We start from the raw sequence: 17433 nt of genomic DNA on the forward strand, positions 1-17433 counted from the left end.
CAGGCGAGAGATCAGGGCAGGCGGCTAGCAAACAAAGTCCAGGTGAAACAATCCAAGATCGGGGTAGGCAGAGAACAATCAGATAAACAGGAAACGGTCCAAGATCAAGTACAAAGAAAGCAAACACGGGTATAACGCTCAGAAATGACAGCCAGGGCAAATCAAGACTTCGCAGAGAGTCTGTGTGTGTGAGTGGCTTATATGTGTGTGTGTAAATGAGGTGCAGGTGTGGATGAGCAATCAGTCCCAGGTATGAGGGGAGATGGGAATTGGAGTCCGAATGGGAATGGTTAATATTCAGGAGACGGTTCCCTCTGGTGGTGCGGAGGAGGCGGTACGGGAGCCTCTGTAACAGTAACCATACCCTAAAATTGTAAATTTTTATACTAATCACACTGTACAACTTGTATTGTATTACTGAATCACCACTTTTTATCTAACGTAGTTATGTTTACTCATGAGATTGGTTTGGAGAGTCTATAAAACAGAGAAAGTTCTAATAGTTTGGGCTGAGCAGCTTCTGTCGGAAACCAATGCAGGCGGACGGTGTAACAGCAGCACAACAGCGCGAGGAGAGCTGTGTTAATGAAAAACCCTTTCCCTGTCACGCTGGACAGACGTGCTGTGACTGCGGGGCTATAAAATGACACAAAGAGCACTCACTGCATGTATGAAGTCAATGATACACACACAGACACACACACACTGGCAGACAGGCAGCCTTGCGCTGGCAGCAGCCCAACTGTTTCCAAGAGATAAGCGTGACAACTGAACGCTTCAGATGTCTCTAATTTAATAAGACGGAGAAAGATGGTTCACAGCATTGCTATCTAATTAAGAATCTGGGCTCTCAACAACAACAAAAAGTTTCTAAACAAATGGGATGTCTACAGTGTGTTAGTCTGGGTTGTGGCGGGTATTCAGTGTCAATCTCATAATACAATACAGAAGTTTATCTAGAAACTGCATTGTAACTAGACAGACAGGGTACAGTAGCTATTCTTCTGTGACTGACAGCAGCAGTGCACAGAAGAGGATGTTGTGTGATGCTCACAATGTAGATTGTGTATCATACGTTGTGTGGGTGAATCACATTTCATTAGACCTTGCTTTAATGTGCATGAGTTATTAAGCATGTTTATAGCTATGAAAGTAGCATTATTTTGTATGGAAATATGTAATGTTCATCCATTGGTCAGAGGATAAAGAAATGGTTGCCTGGGACAATGATCAATTGTACGATCAATCGTAATGTCATTATTCAAAAATACTGACCATGACATGCAGTGAATGACCAATCAGAATTCAAATATACACTAAAAATACTGTAGTTTTTACATAAAAAGCAGTAATGTAAACATATTTACAGAACTATCTGTACGGTTTACAGATTAAAATATAATTTCCATAAGTTGAGGTAAATGCTAATATAAACGGTGCAAGTTGTCATGCACACAAATACAAATCGCCATCATGGTAACACATATAACACTAAAATAATGCAATAAACATTCATTTAACAACATACAAAACCCTAATATTTTTTAGTTGAGTTTAGAAACTATGAAGAAATACAATATTTGAACAAAATACCATCAAATGTGAAGTATCACAGGGAATCTGAATATAAGTTTTTTTTATTACTTCCAAAAAAGGTGAATTTAAAGCCATTTTACTGTAAATTTACATGAAATGCAGGTTAGATCTTTGACAGAGGAACTTACGTTTACAGGTTAACATGTGTTTTTTTTATTTATTTTTTTTAGCAGTTTTATAAAACCATATGTTAATGCAAGAAGATTTTAGTTTTTTTAATGGTAGTCATGCATTATAGTCAAATGTTTGGACACACTTTCTTGTGATTATTATTTATTATTTTGCACATTTTAGAATAATAATACCATCAAAACTATACAATAGTTTTACACTAATGCATACACTAACTCATTAATAAAAATATTATGCAGACACAACAATGTTGTTGTCACAAGTTCACCATCCCAGTCACCATCCCAGTCACCTTACTTCATTAAGGACTCCATTTCCCAGCATCCCGCCTGCTTCACACCTGCACCGGATCCCCAATCAGCACACCTGCCACCATTCACCTCATCACCTGCTATATATAAGCAGTCACTTTTCACACCCTCATTGTCTGGTCTCATCAAGGTTTACCCATACATGAGTCCTTTTCTACTCACCTGCATTCTCACGTCCTGACATCTCGTCTTCAGCATGCCAACCTGCAAAGAGGAAAAGAAACATTGTTACTCCTTACCCGACTCACCTACCTGGACTCTCACCTGTTACCCCTGAAAGGAGAGCCCTTCATCAGGTGTTTCAGCTCTGGGTTCGTGGCAGGCCAGCTCTACAGGCTCATTAAAGCTGGGAGCAGGTGCACTTTCATGAGTGAATATTATAATGCAATGTCATTCAGAGAGCAGGTTAGCGTGGCCGCTACGACCCTCTCTCTCTCTCTCTCTCTCAGAGCACCCACTGTACGCCATTAATCATTTCCATGGCTACAGCAAATCACAGGAGAAGCTAGTCAGCTCAAATCCCATTAAAAGTTTTACATAACCCCTCTGAAACATTTAGCGACAGATCATCTCTGTGCTGGAAATATGACTTTATTTGTGAAGAGTAGAGATGAAAAACAACTGAGGAACAGCATTAGCTAATTCCTCTTGAGGAAGTGATGTCAGGTAATGCTTGAACAAACGAAATCATATGGAGTTTTTTAAAGCTCTTGCGTGCATCCTCTCCTTAAAGGAATGATCAGCTGTGATGTCCTCACATGCAGCATTCATGGCATCCAACAGAGACATCTGATCTTGTGGTCTATGATCATATACTTTCCACCTCCATGCTGAAAAAAATAACTCTTCTATTGGCTTTAGGAATGGAGAGTATGGCGGAAGGAACTCCACTGTTATCCTTTCATGTGCAGCAAACCAGTCCCTGGTTGATTCAAATTGTATTGGGGTTAGTAATTAGGGGTCATTTGCCAATTTAGCAGACATTACAAACAATGTCAATATCAGATATTTATGGAATATACATGCGTGTATACCAATTTTTCATAATTGAATGGATCGTTTTGAATGTGATGGCTTACACGATGAAAAATGATTGAGAAGTTGTGAAGAGTTTGACAGTTTAAGTGAGAATCGACTCATCAGTTTTGATCAACAAGCCATATGCAATTAGTTGTTGTGCAAACTGCAGACAATTGTACTTACTGTTTGCACACATGTGCCAAAGCATTTGCAATTTGCTCAAATCAATAAGAAATTCCAATCTGATGTGAACAAGAAGCTAATTGTTCAGAGATCTGAACTTATTGTTTTGGGGGGAAAAAATTTCATTTGAGAATTGAGCCAAAGCAATTGAGAAAAACAGTAAAACATCACAATAATCTACAAGTAATTCACACCACTCCAGTCCATCAGTTATTGTCTTATGAAAAAAGCTCTGTTCGTAAGAAACAAATTCATTACTTTTTAGATTTATTACGCTTTCTGTCGTCCTCGCACATCAAAATCCACTGAAATATTTGTTTAAAACTGTTTTGGACTATTTTTAATATAAACAGTGCTTGATCTGTGCATATTTCGCTCCTGATTCAGATGAGACAACTTGTTTACTGCATAAGTATATTATGGATAAAGGACTCGTATTTTAGTCAGAAGCAACTGTGTAAAGTTACAAATGTCTTAATGATGTGGATGTGTTTATTACTAACATTTTCACTTCACAAGATGTTAATTGATAGACTGGAGTTATATGGATTACCCATGGATTATTTTACTTTGGACTCTCATTCTGACGGCACCCATTCACTGCAGAGGATCCATTGGTGAGCAAGTCATGTAATTCCTTCAAACCTGTTCCAATGAAGAAAAACTAATTTACATCTAAATTTTCAGCAAATTATCATTCCTGGATGAATTATTTTAAAAAAAATTGTTTTAATTCTGCCTTCATTCGCAGACCCTTGAGTTGTTAACTATCTATCTATGTCTGTCTGTTTTTGTTTGTTTGTTTTTGTTGTTGGTTTTGTAGAAGTAACACAAATTTACCAAATAAGCCAGGCTTATTTTAGTTAGTCTGACTTATTGTCAGTTGATTTGGTTCAAAATAAGTCAGACTAACTGAAATAAGCCTGGCTTATTTGGTAAATTTGTTTCATGAAACAGGCCCCTGTTTTCTTTGTTGCCAGAGCCGTTCATTGCCTCGGTTTTTGATTGTCACTTGTTTCTACAGTTACTGATTATGTTGCACCTGTTCTGTGTTATGTTCTTAATTATCATGTGTTTATATGCCCTCAGTTTGTTCTGCCCTTTGTTCTGCATTGTCTTTGTTTTGATGACGCTGTTGTGTTCCATCGAATTCTCTTCTTTGTTTTAGTTGTTAATACATTTAAAAGCTGCATTTAGATCTGCATCTCCTTGTTTCCCTCACCTGCCTTGACAGCTGCAGTCTGCAAAATGTAATCTGATATACTTAAAAAAAAAAATACAAGGTCTAAACACAGTTACTATGTAAATCCTTCAGATTAACACATTCAATGGCTCATCATAATGTCCTAAATGTGTAAAATCCTCTACTCTGCTTATTATGATAAATATTGCATTGCTTTAATAGTGTTGATAATTAGCGTAAATGTGACAGATCTGAAATATTTGAAACTGTATCTTTAGGTTCCTGTTATAGTTGAAAATTGTCATATTTTAAAGCACCTGTTGTAGGTTTTTATATGTGCTCGTCCAGTTGCAGCCCTGTAACGTCCACACAGACTAGTTACTGCCCCCAGCTGGACAGAGACTGATGGCAGCTTTTGGACGCATACTGGAATGAGACATCACCCTCAGAATCCCAAACATGAACCCAGTCTAGTAACAAAACAAACATAATAAATACATATAGGTGGAAATAAATACAGTTTATATTCTCATGCAAAACACATTGGGATCACAGATTTTAATGCCACCAATATGCTTTCAGATCAATTTAGATCTCTGCTCTGTTTCTTCATCTCACACAGCGAAACATCCAGATACTGTCACCCTCATTAATCAATTATGGATGCTTTCTGCCAGCGCAAATGATGGAGGCCATTTGTTTTTTTTTTCCTCTCGAGGCCCCAGTCAGTGTTTTAGGGTGTCCCAGTTTCAAAAGTGAGGGATAGAGAAAGAGAGAGAGAGCATTCAGTCACTCAGGGAAGGATCCGTCTTATTGACTGTAGCCCATTATAACCATAGAGAGAAGTTTAATTTGGTCTTCACTATCGGTTCATTTACAATAATATTATGTAGTTCATTCGGCATACTCTGTTTCATGCTCACTTTGAATAGTTTGTATGTTTGTCACAAAAAAAATAAATAATAATAAATCAGATTTGGCAAAATAATATGTATTATTCTCGTGTCAAAATAGTGTTTTTAAATCAAATAGAGAGAGAAAGATAAGATACTTATAAAGAGATCATTCATATCAAGACAAATTTATTTGTATAGCACTTTTCAAAATACACATTGTTTTAAAGTGCCCCTATTGCAGTGCAGTGTGTAACACAGCTCTAAATGAATGAAAACATCCTGCAAAGTTTTTAATCTGAAAGTGCACCTTGTATAAAGTAATTGTCTCTCAAAAGAAAGCGTGACTCTGAATCATTGAAACGAGTCGTTTTTAAAATGAATCCCAAACCGTTTCATGTTGACGTCAACGTGAAATATTAGCATATTGCCCGCTCACTTGTTGTGCACGCAGACCCCCCAAACACTGAATAAGGGTAAATCCGTTCTTTTTTTCTTTTTTCTTTTTTTACTGCCAAAGGACGAGGTTGTGAAGAATCAATGGTTTAAGTTCATTTTTACAGCAATACCACAGCAGTATAGCCCCAAACTTGTGTTGTGTCCCCATCATTTTATTGAAGACTGCTACACTGTTTCCCACAAACTTAGGCTGTATTCACACCTGTCTTGTTTGGTTCGACTGAATCGAACTCAAGGTCGTTTCCCCTCTTGGTGCGGATCTTTTTGGCAGGTCTGAATACAGCAATCGCACTCGGGTGCAGACCAAACAACCATACCGATACCCAGCTGAAGCGGTGGTCTCGGTCCGCTTCCAAACGAACTCTGGTACGGTTCGTTTAAGGTGTGAATATGACCCGATCTACCTCGATCCGACCCAAATGCAGAAATCATGCTCAGAAACAGACAGCTCGCGCATATAGTGCTGTTGTTTGCGTTTCAATGGCTTAAATCACTTGTTTTTAAACCACAATGCTTAAAAACAGGTGACCAAGACTATGTTGGGGGAAAATAGTATGGAGATATTTGAATTATTTATTAATAAACTAGTGTTTTATGAGTCAGTGTCGCAAAGATGAAGTTGATGATCCTGACTCGCCATCTCATCATTGGCCTTTAGAAAAAAAGTCTCTTCGGATTACATAATAATAAGAGTTTTTGTTTTGGATTTGAATGATTTCGTTTTGTAGTCATTTAAAGCTTTATATAGATATATTCATCATGTCTGTAAGGAAAATATTCGCTGAGTTTTGGTGCATTTTTGTGAAGCACTCCTGTTCAAGACCGACACGGCAAGCACATCCTATTTGTTTTCTTTATTTTACAAAAGCACAACGTTTTCAACGATGAAATCGGCATTGAGCTGAGTGAAAAAGACTTTGGAACCGTTCATTCAGAGATGTGCATGGATGATCAGGTTGCAATGACAATTCCCTCCAAAAAGGATATCAAGTATATCCACCTTGTAAGTAGTCTTTGCTCTCTCTGTCTTTCAGTTTCAAACATCTCATTAACAATCACAGACAATCACGTTTATCAATAGGCAAACTGCCACGGTCAACTGTTCATCCAGAGCTGCTCTAAAGTTTTATTTGTGAAATGATCTAACCATCATATGAATTGTCTTTCTTCTTGGAGGCTTATTCTGAAGCCCTTCTATCAGAGCTGCAAGATCAGCACTCGGAGGATGAGGAGACATATGAAACCTCGGACATTGAGAATAAATCAGACTCGGAGGTTCCTGAAGTTCCCATTCCTGCGACGACACACTAGAGGGTCTCAACAAAGTCCTCTCAGGCCTTTCCTGGCGATGGAGGGGGATCCTCACTCTGGCTATGATCTCTGGCTTCTTCTGCAGTATTTATCTGGGTCCCATGGCTCTGATGACGATTGTGCTGTACGTTCAGATCAAGTGCTTCCATGAGATGATCACAATCGGTTATCACTGGCACCACCTGCCATGGTTCAGAACGCTAAGCTGGTACTTCCTGCTGTACGTGAACTACTTCCTCTTTGGGGAAACGCTCACGGATAACTTCTTCACTCTGGTGCAGAGGGAGGAGCCTATACACCTGCTCAGCCAATCCCATGGCTTCATTCCCTTTGCCGTGTACCTCGCTGGGTTCTGCTTGTTTGCTTTGAGTCTGGTGAAGAGACGCCGTCGCCTGCAGTGCTACATGTTCAGCTGGACTCTTATGATTTTGGCGACTCTGTCCCAATTAATAATTTGTAACCTGTTTGAGGGCATGATCTGGTTTATAGTGCCCATCTCTTGCATTATTTATAATGGCTTACATGTTTGGCTTCTTTTTTGGTCGCACCCCTCTCTTCAAGTTGTCTCCTAAGAAGGCAGAGGAGGGCTTTACCAGTGGCTTCTTCTCCACTGTTGTGTTTGGAATAATACTGTCCTACCTGATGGCAGGTTACCCCTGATTCGTGTGTCTGGTGGAGTTTAATAATCACTCCAGCAGTTTCACGATGGACTGTGAGCCGTCTGAACTCTTCTAGCTTCTACCGGACCAACAGCTTCAGATATTTAACTCGATCAAAGCCCATCTGATAAAGAGAGGCCTGCTCCCTCCGCTGGAAGAGGCAGCCTATCTTTATGGGCTGCCCCAACTTTGGGTGTAGACCAGTGTCTAAATGAGAGCCCAGAGATAGAGAGATTCAAGTAAACCTGTTTTTTGATAGACAAGATGCTAATTCAAATAGGCAAAAGAACAGCAAGGCAGGCAGTAGAGCTGGAAGACCACCCAGGGGGCGCTGTGGAGGGCAGAGCTGAAGCTGAAGAGGCGGAGCATAAGTAGGCCCCGCCTGCTGGAGTGAAGTAGAGCACTTGCTGGAAGCAGATGACCAGAAGAGTGAGGAAGGGCAGGTTATAAGGACCAGGCAGCATCTGCGAGTAGCAGAGCCCAGAAACAAGAGATCTGGGAGTCCTGCTGGAGAGAACGATGAGGAGGATATGAAGCACAGCACACATAAGACATCTTGGAGAGAAAATAGACTTATTATGTCTTATTTATGCATTCAATATAGTGCAAAATACCTTCAGTATAATATCAGTAATTAAATAAAATATACATTTTAAAGCACACGCACTCTCACACGCACTGTTCATTAAAAAAAATTATTTGTGTGCATTAAAAAGGTTAGAAGTGAATAAAATGCATTTTTTACAAACTCAAAGTGCATTTTTCATGCCTGCAAATGGTTTAACCAATACAGAATGTCGCCATCTTTATCCTTCGAGTGGAGGCTCGCTTTTGTTTGAGCACGACTCGTTGCATTTTCTGTGAATGAGGCCACACACTTCAGACTGTGGTATGACTGCTTTATCACAGTGTCTGTTGAAGAGAACAAAGAAACTGCCTTGACAATAAAAGCAAAATTAACCACTCACCACTTTCCTTAGCCTCCAACAAACTTCTGTCAGTTTCAGAAAATTTGGTTCATGCTCCTACAGTGTGACAAGTTTGTGTTTGATTGGACACAGAAATGTGAAATAGCCAGGTGTTGAAGTTTTTTCCATTACATGGTGGACATAGTAAAAAAGGCATTCTTTGGATTGGTGTAATTTAATTCATTTAGCAGACGCGACTTACAGTGCATTCAGGCTATATATATATTTTTTTATGTGTGTTCCCTGGGAATCAAACCCACGACCTTTTGCACTGCTAACGCAATGCTCTACCACTGAGCCACAGTATGCATATATGGTATAACCACTGTCTGCATCCCACAGTACTACAAAACACGACCCTACAAGTTACACCTCCCACAAAGAAAGAAATGGCAGATGTCATATTTTCAAATACATTCAAATAGGCAGATATTAGTGTAACAAATTATACAATAAAATACAGCTCTATTGTAATCTAATTATGGTAATTAATTATAGCTACAAAACCTACCTCAAGCTATCACTAATTGTAGACTTTCAATAAAATTAAAAATTACTGTAGAGTTCCATAATTAAAACACTATTGTTATTATGTTGTTATTATGAGTGTATACAAATAAAAGTAGACCCTTTACAGATTCAAATGATATATTGCTCATATTTGATCTGTGATCAAAAATGACAGAGTAATTGAAGATGTTATCAGGAAAAAAAAATGCCACAAAACTCGCTGGCACGTTTGCTGAACTCAGAGGTTTAATATGACTGCTTTATTTCACACATTTTGAGTTTCAATAGTTTCAAATGTGGTTTTGAAACTTTACAATAAGTTTAATGGTGCCTTTACTTTATGTTATACTTTATATTATTTAATATACAAATTCTATATGTTTAATATGTTCATAAAAATGTCTGATATAATGTACTTATTGTGTTCATGTTGTATTGCAAACCACTTTTGCTGCTTTTGAGGAGGAATACAGGTAAAGTTATGGGCCGGTTTGGTGGTCTGGTTGGGTTTAAGGGTGGGTTAAGGTGGGTCATCAGTGTAATAATTATAGATGTAATTACAGAAATTAATTACAAATGGAATTACATGCAGGTATTTTTGTCGTGTAATATTGTCATTTAAAATAGATTATATTTTATATCATGCAATATATTATTTAATTTAATGTATAATACATTTTTCTCGACATCATGTGATTTCGGGTCACATGAGTTCTTGAACTAAATGAATAATGGAATATGCTTAGCTTCAAATACCACTCCAAAATTATATTAGAGATAGAGTGTGGATTTAGTGTGAGCTAAGGGCACTGAGCTTTAGCAAGTTTCTGGCCTGGGTTGTGAACTTATTTCCTGTTGCATGCACATAGCCAAGATTGGACATATGGGTATTGGGATATACACCATTCATATAACCATATAACATGTTAAACCATATCCACTTGTTAAATCATGACATACTAAATACCACTTCCAGGTCCAAACCTCTACTTTATTTCAAGAATAATCTCAGTTGCTGTTTATGAGCACTATTTGTTTTATATTCATTCATTCATTCATGTTTAAGTCATTTAATCATGCTTTTGTGGTTTTTGCAATTCCTGTTATGATAGTTTTTTCCCCCGTCATTTTTTTAAAAACAGTGCTGAAAGTCAAATGGCAACTGTCGACCTAAATGCTTGTATAGTATATTATTCCTTTATCTTGTCAACCAACAATGAACAGTGCACTGTCAATTCAGGGCAACATAGTAAAACTAGTCTGTATCTGCTTTCAACAACCTGTCCAGTGTTTTCTATGATGTTCAAGCTTTTGATGGACTGGCCTTCCGTCCTTTACAGAGTGTTTCCTTGCCTATGGCCCCAAACACTAGGATAGGCTCCAGCATCCCGCGAGCCTGGACAGCCAGTTTGGAGAATGGATGGATGATGTTGCTAAGGGAGTGTTGCTAGGATGCTGGATGGGGGTGTTGCTAAGGTTTTATAGGCAGTTGCTATGGTTGGTGCAATTGGTTCTGCTAGGTAAATACTGTATATTCAACTTCTAAAATAAATAACACACCCCTCCTTAACAGGCTCCATAATTTGAAGTATCATTCATGTCTGAAAGTTAAAAGCAATTTCCATGCTGAAGTTGAAAAGGGTTAGCTATTATTGCTGTATATGTGCAATAACAGACTTAGCAAACACCAATGATAATAAAACTGCATCTTGATTCTGTCATAAAGAGACCGAATGTGAGGCACAGGCAAAGAGAGACAGTACACTTACTGATTTATATTCATGAAATCAGGCATCGTTAGAGAGGCAGAGGTAGGGAGTCTGTCTGTCTTTCTCCTCAGTAATCAGGTTCTTTGTGTTGGGCTTGAATGAGCAGAAATCACAGCATACAGAGACACAATCAGAAAGACACATTTAGACACGTCCAACCACTGAGAACAGACATGAGATAAGAGAGATGTTAGGACAAGGAACTGGACAAACATACTTTCACACCTGACATTGTTGGATAGGAAACATTACACTTTTTTTCTAATCTCTATTTTGAATAAATGCTGTTCTTTTGAACTTTCTGTTAATAAAATAATCCTGAAAAAAATTTATCATTATTTCCACAAAAATATTAAGCAACAAAACTGTTTTCAATACTGATAATAATAATAATAATAATAATAATAATAAAATGTTTCTTGAACATCAAATCAGCATATGATTACTGGAGGATCATGTGACACTTAAGACTGAAGTAATGATGCTGAAAATTCAGCTTTGCATCACAGGAATAAATTATATTTTAAAGTAAATTAAAATAGAATATTATATTCTAATATTTCACAATATTACTGTTTTGTCTGTATTTTTGATCAAATAAGTGCAGCATTGATGAGCATAAGAAACGTCTTTAAAAACCATTAAAAACTTTACCCAAACCTTTGAACACAGTGCTCTGTATATTTTAATTTGTTAACTTTACTTGAAAAAATCTTGCAAATTTATTGTCCCTTAACTATATTTTTCTGAGGCATTTACAAGATTTTTTCAAGTAACATTTACATATTGAAATTTAAAGTGCATATATTCATAAACTGGGTTTTCTGATGTTCCAAAATGTAATGTAAGAATAAATAAATAAATAATTAAGGCAAGGCAAGTTTATTTATATAGCACATTTCATACACAATGGTAATTCAAAGTGCTTTACATAAAAGAAAGTAAAATAATCATAAAAAAATAATCACAACAATAAAACAAGGAATTTTAAAACTTTTAAAATGATTTAAAAATGGATTAAAACAGTTAAGAATAGAAAGTGATTATACATGAATAAAATACAGTGCGAAGGCTGTCTTTATAGATGCTATAGTGAATTTCAAGTTTCGTCTTCCGCCACATCCTCTCAGCTTTTCTGCATTGTCTTTTCATACTCTGTAGTGCTGTTGATTTTCTCCAAGGTGATTTTTGTCTGCCAGTGTTCATGCTGACTTTCACAGTAGCAATATCATCAATAACATTCTTAACTTTTGAGTTAACCCTTGTGTTGTGTTCAGAACCCTATCACACTTACGATGTTACAGAGCAAAAAGGACCCGGCCTCAAAAAATTGCTTATAAATCACTCATTATGCTATATTATCACCAAAGATTGGCTTTGGTGATAATATAGCATAATGAGTGAATTATAAGCAATTTTTTGAGGCCGGGTCATTTTTGCCCTGGAACACCACAAGTGTAAGTTACTGTTTACAAGGTTTGAGAAGAATGACTGTCTAGCTTTGCCTAGTTCCACATTGAAAGCACGAAGGCTGTCTTTATAGGAATCAAGGAGAAGATCAACAGAGTCTGCAGAAATGCTTGGTGATAAAGATATAGCCTTCATAAATAGCACACTAGTGTTCTCATTAATGCATCTCTTTCTGACAGAGACAGATCTAGATTCAGTGGTAGCAGAGATCAATATATCAAAGAAAATACAGAAGTGATCAGATAGTGCTACATCCTTAATAATAATGGATGAAATGTTTAGACCTACTGATGAGTAAATCTAGAGTGTGTCCTCGACTGTGTGTGGGTCCATGCACATGCTGAATCAGGTCAAAAGTGTTTAAAACTTATAATTAATAAGTTATATTTTCTGTTTAATAAGTTATCATTTTTTTGTAGTTTTGATTTCTGCATTAACGAATAATTAATTGATTTTATAGCCTTTTTCTTCACAGTTACACTATTATAGTCTTTTTGTTCACAATTACAGCAGTTTTTAATGTAAATCTGGTTACTGAGTTGTGTTAATGGGACAGTTCATGCAAAGACTAAAATTCTGCCACTATTTACATACATTGTTTCAAACATGTATGTCTTTATTTCTTTTGTGAGACATAAATTGTAAACTTTTAATTTAATGACCTTTTCCACTATTCTGTCAAAATAAATTTACAGGATTCTAGTTGGAATAATAATTTTGGCTCAATCTAATAAAATCCTTAAATAAACATTGTTTATTATGGCAATACATTCTTAATAATAGACAATCACAAGATGAACCATATCTTTGAAATATTTCATTGAAACCTCTTGTCATGCTATTGTCATGATACCGCTACTCTGAGGAGCACGGAGCGAGGAACGAGGAGACGTGGAGTAAACTTCTAACAAACTGACTTTAATTAACATTCATGGAACCAGGAACACACACGTAGCGAGGAAAGACGAACATTCAATACCAGACACCAGACATGGAAACACACATGGCTTAAATCATGGGAATAATCACGGAAATCACAAGACACACCTGGAACTCAATAAACAACTAACAAGGGAAAACTAGGTCAGGGCAGGCACATGGAGAGGGAAAAACACATAGAATGAGTCCCTCCCGGAAGGCACGTTTTCGCGCTGTAGAACAACAGGGTGGGCACAGGTGGGAACTAGGGAGGAGGCTCGGGAGGAGGACGGACACCCGGGAGGGGGCCGGCAGACAGAGTCCAGGGAGGTGACGATGGAGGGAGGAGCCAGGGAGGCGACAGGAAGGACCAAGCAGGACCCAGGCCACAGCCATGATGGCGGCCCACGGTGGAGCCGATGGAGGGAGGAGCCATGGAGGGAGGAAGGGCCGACGACTCCAGGGGGGTGTCCAACGGCGGCGGAGCAGGTGGCAGAGGAGCCCGAGGCAAGGAGCCCTCTCAGGGCTGAACGTGGGAACAGGAGCCTTCTCTGGGCTAGACATTGGAACAGGAACTCTCTCTGGGCTAGACATGGGAACAGGAACCTTCTCTGGGCTAAACTCGGGGACTGGGGCCCTCTCTGGGCTAAACATGGAGGGAGGAGCCATGGAGGGAGGAAGGGCCGACGACTCCAGGGGGGTGTCCAACGGCGGCGGAGCAGGTGGCAGAGGAGCCCGAGGCAGAGACGGAGAGCCAATGAGCCAGGGCGACGGGGAGAATCCGGAGGGCCAAGGCGGAGCAGATGGCACTGGCAACTGACGCGGAGAGCGTGGATCCGAAAGGCCGCTGTGGAGTCGGAGCGACAGAGGACTGAGGAGGAGCCGAAGGGACGAGGGAGCCTGGCGGAGCTAGTGGACTGCCGGGCCCTGGCGGGGAGGGGAGTGCTGTTGCCGGCTCTCGCACCTTGACTGACATCACTTGCAGCTCCGGCTCCCTCTGTCACTGACTCTGTCACTCCACGCGGCAACGGCTCGTCGGCCGTGGCGAGCTCGGGCTCTCCGTCAACGGTGGGCTCTAACATGAGCTCCGCACAGCGGGGAGATGGTGGGCTGGGCACTGGGTCCGGGTGGTAGGGGACGGATCCCCCTCGGGACAGACGGTGAACAGGGATCTGTGTCTCGCCAGTGTCCTCTCCACAAAGGCGGCGAAACTCACTCGAGGGCCTTCCTCGGATGACGGCACTCTGTATGCCAGGTTTAGACTGGCGTCATAGAATGCACAGAGCGCGTCGTCCGGGTAGCTGGAGAGGTTGGCGAGGACCAGGAACAGTCTGGTGTGGCCCTCGAGCGATTTTTCCCCCTGATCCAGCAGGAGGAGGAGGTATTCCGGACGAAGGAGGGGATCCATGGACACCATGGAAAAAAAAGACACTGTATAAAAAACAGAAACAAAAAACGGAGGGTAGACACGGAGGTTACTGTTTTATGGTCTGGTATTCTGTCACGATACCGCTACTGTGAGGAGCACGGAGCGAGGAACGAGGAGACGTGGAGTAAACTTCTAACAAACGGACTTTAATTAACATTCATGGAACCAGGAACACACACGTAGCGGGGAAAGATGAACAGACACCAGACATGGAAACACACAGGGCTTAAATCATGGGACTAATCACGGGAATCACGAGACACACCTGGAACTTAATAAACAATTAACAAGGGAGAACTAGGTCAGGGCAGGCACATGGAGAGGGAAAAACACACCGAATGAGTCCAGGGGCGTGACAGCTATAGACTACAGGTGAATATTATTCTACTAATTATATTAATCCTATTGAGAGCTTTGTGTTCTAAAATATCTAATTATTGTTTAGTCTTGGAATCCTCTAAAAAAAAGCATAGGAAACCCTTTGGAATCAGTTCCAAATTATAGTACCAAAAAAGGAACCCTGTACACAATCCATTATGTTTTTTGGGTATCTGATGAGCTGATTATATTTCTCTTCTCAGGCAGACAGTGAAAACTCCTCCTCATTAGTGTCAGGGGCTCAGGTGAGAGATAACACACTCTGTTTGTGTTTGTCTGTGGGCATGTGTATGTGTTAATGTGATTTTATTCATGAGAGTGCATTCTGGCACGCACCAATCTGTTTCTGTGTGAGAATGGAGAATGAGAATTGAGTCTGAAGCATACAGGACTGACATAAGGTTTTGAACATTCTTAGCATCTACTCAATAAAACTTCTTTTTTTTTTTTTCTTAGCACAAAGCCATTTTACTTTAAAGGTGAGAAGTCCTCCTGTTGCTCACTATACAGAGACGAATGTGTCCGTCTTGATGTCACGTTCACTTTTGAGAATGTCACGACTCGAGTGAGTCAAATGCTGATGTCTGCAGCTGTCCACATGTTAATGAGAGTGTGCTGTGTGTGTGAGACCCTGCTCTAATGAGTGGCAGATTGTGTGTGTGTTGCAGATGTCCAGTGTTTGGCTGCAGCAGCGGTGAGTCTCTCTTCGCACACCCAGCTGATTTTACAGTGGCTTTGAAGTCGGCTTTACCTCCAGAATCCACTGATGACACACAATTACATGAAAATTGCTCCCTGTTCCCTAAATGATCTCAGTGTCCCTGTCTCGTAGATGTCTGCGAACACCAAATACGTTGAAACATTATTTTTCTTCCAAGAAAACTGCAATGGCTTGCTGTTTGAAATGCTAGAAAAAAAGCAGTTTGATATGTTAATGATTGGGCTGTACTTAAGGATCAAACAGCAAATTAATACCTTGATGTGAATGATTCCATGTAATAATAATAATAATAATAATAAAATATACTTTAAAATATAATTTATTTATGTGATGCAAAGCTGACTTTCCATCAGCCATTACTCCAGTATAAAGTGTCAAATGATCCTTCAGAAATCATTCTGCTCTGCACAGACAACACATATATGGTCTCCTACATCAACCGACAGGGGGGTCTGCGGTCGCCCCGCTTTACAGGCTGGAGCACCGGATCCTCCTGTGGGCTCAGGGAAAGCTCCTCTCACTCAGAGCAGTCTTTTTTCTTAGCACAAAGCCATTTTACTTTAAAGGTGAGAAGTCCTCCTGTTGCTCACTATACAGAGACGAATGTGTCCGTCTTGATGTCACGTTCACTTTTGAGAATGTCACGACTCGAGTGAGTCAAATGCTGATGTCTGCAGCTGTCCACATGTTAATGAGAGTGTGCTGTGTGTGTGAGACCCTGCTCTAATGAGTGGCAGATTGTGTGTGTGTTGCAGATGTCCAGTGTTTGGCTGCAGCAGCGGTGAGTCTCTCTTCGCACACCCAGCTGATTTTACAGTGGCTTTGAAGTCGGCTTTACCTCCAGAATCCACTGATGACACACAATTACATGAAAATTGCTCCCTGTTCCCTAAATGATCTCAGTGTCCCTGTCTCGTAGATGTCTGCGAACACCAAATACGTTGAAACATTATTTTTCTTCCAAGAAAACTGCAATGGCTTGCTGTTTGAAATGCTAGAAAAAAAGCAGTTTGATATGTTAATGATTGGGCTGTACTTAAGGATCAAACAGCAAATTAATACCTTGATGTGAATGATTCCATGTAATAATAATAATAATAATAATAATAAAAAAAACAGTAATAATAATAAAAAAGTTAAATGAGTAAAAGGTTTGCGGGGGGGGGGGGATCTTACTTTGCATCGTTCTTTCTTTTCCAATACAAATAGCTAAACATTGAAATTAAGATACATTTTCTTGAGAGTTCAAGTTGTGTCACACAAGACATTACACGTTACAGCAGAATTTGAATTTGTCTCATATTTTATGAAGTTTGATGATTATTATACACATCTGATGATTCAGTTATTTTCTTGTTTATTACTGTGAAGCTGCTTTGAAACAATCGTATTGAAACAATTGTAAAAAGCACTATTAAAAGATGACATGACTTGAATTGTCAAGAAAATGTATCTTTATTTGTTAATGTTCAGATATTTGTACTGGAAAAAACTAAATAAAAATACAAAATTATATTATATAT

The 17433-nt window shown here is 39.3% G+C and overlaps 1 pseudogene; it reads left to right on the forward strand.

Annotated features, from left to right (window-relative positions):
- The first annotated feature begins 262 nt into the window (after positions 1 to 262).
- LOC107734483 (phosphatidate cytidylyltransferase 2 pseudogene) lies at positions 263 to 7823 on the forward strand (annotated as a pseudogene).
- The last annotated feature ends 9610 nt before the right edge of the window (positions 7824 to 17433 follow it).

Source organism: Sinocyclocheilus rhinocerous, unplaced genomic scaffold (assembly GCF_001515625.1).
Source record: "Sinocyclocheilus rhinocerous isolate Xijiao unplaced genomic scaffold, SAMN03320098_v1.1 scaffold340, whole genome shotgun sequence".
NCBI lineage: Eukaryota > Metazoa > Chordata > Actinopteri > Cypriniformes > Cyprinidae > Sinocyclocheilus > Sinocyclocheilus rhinocerous.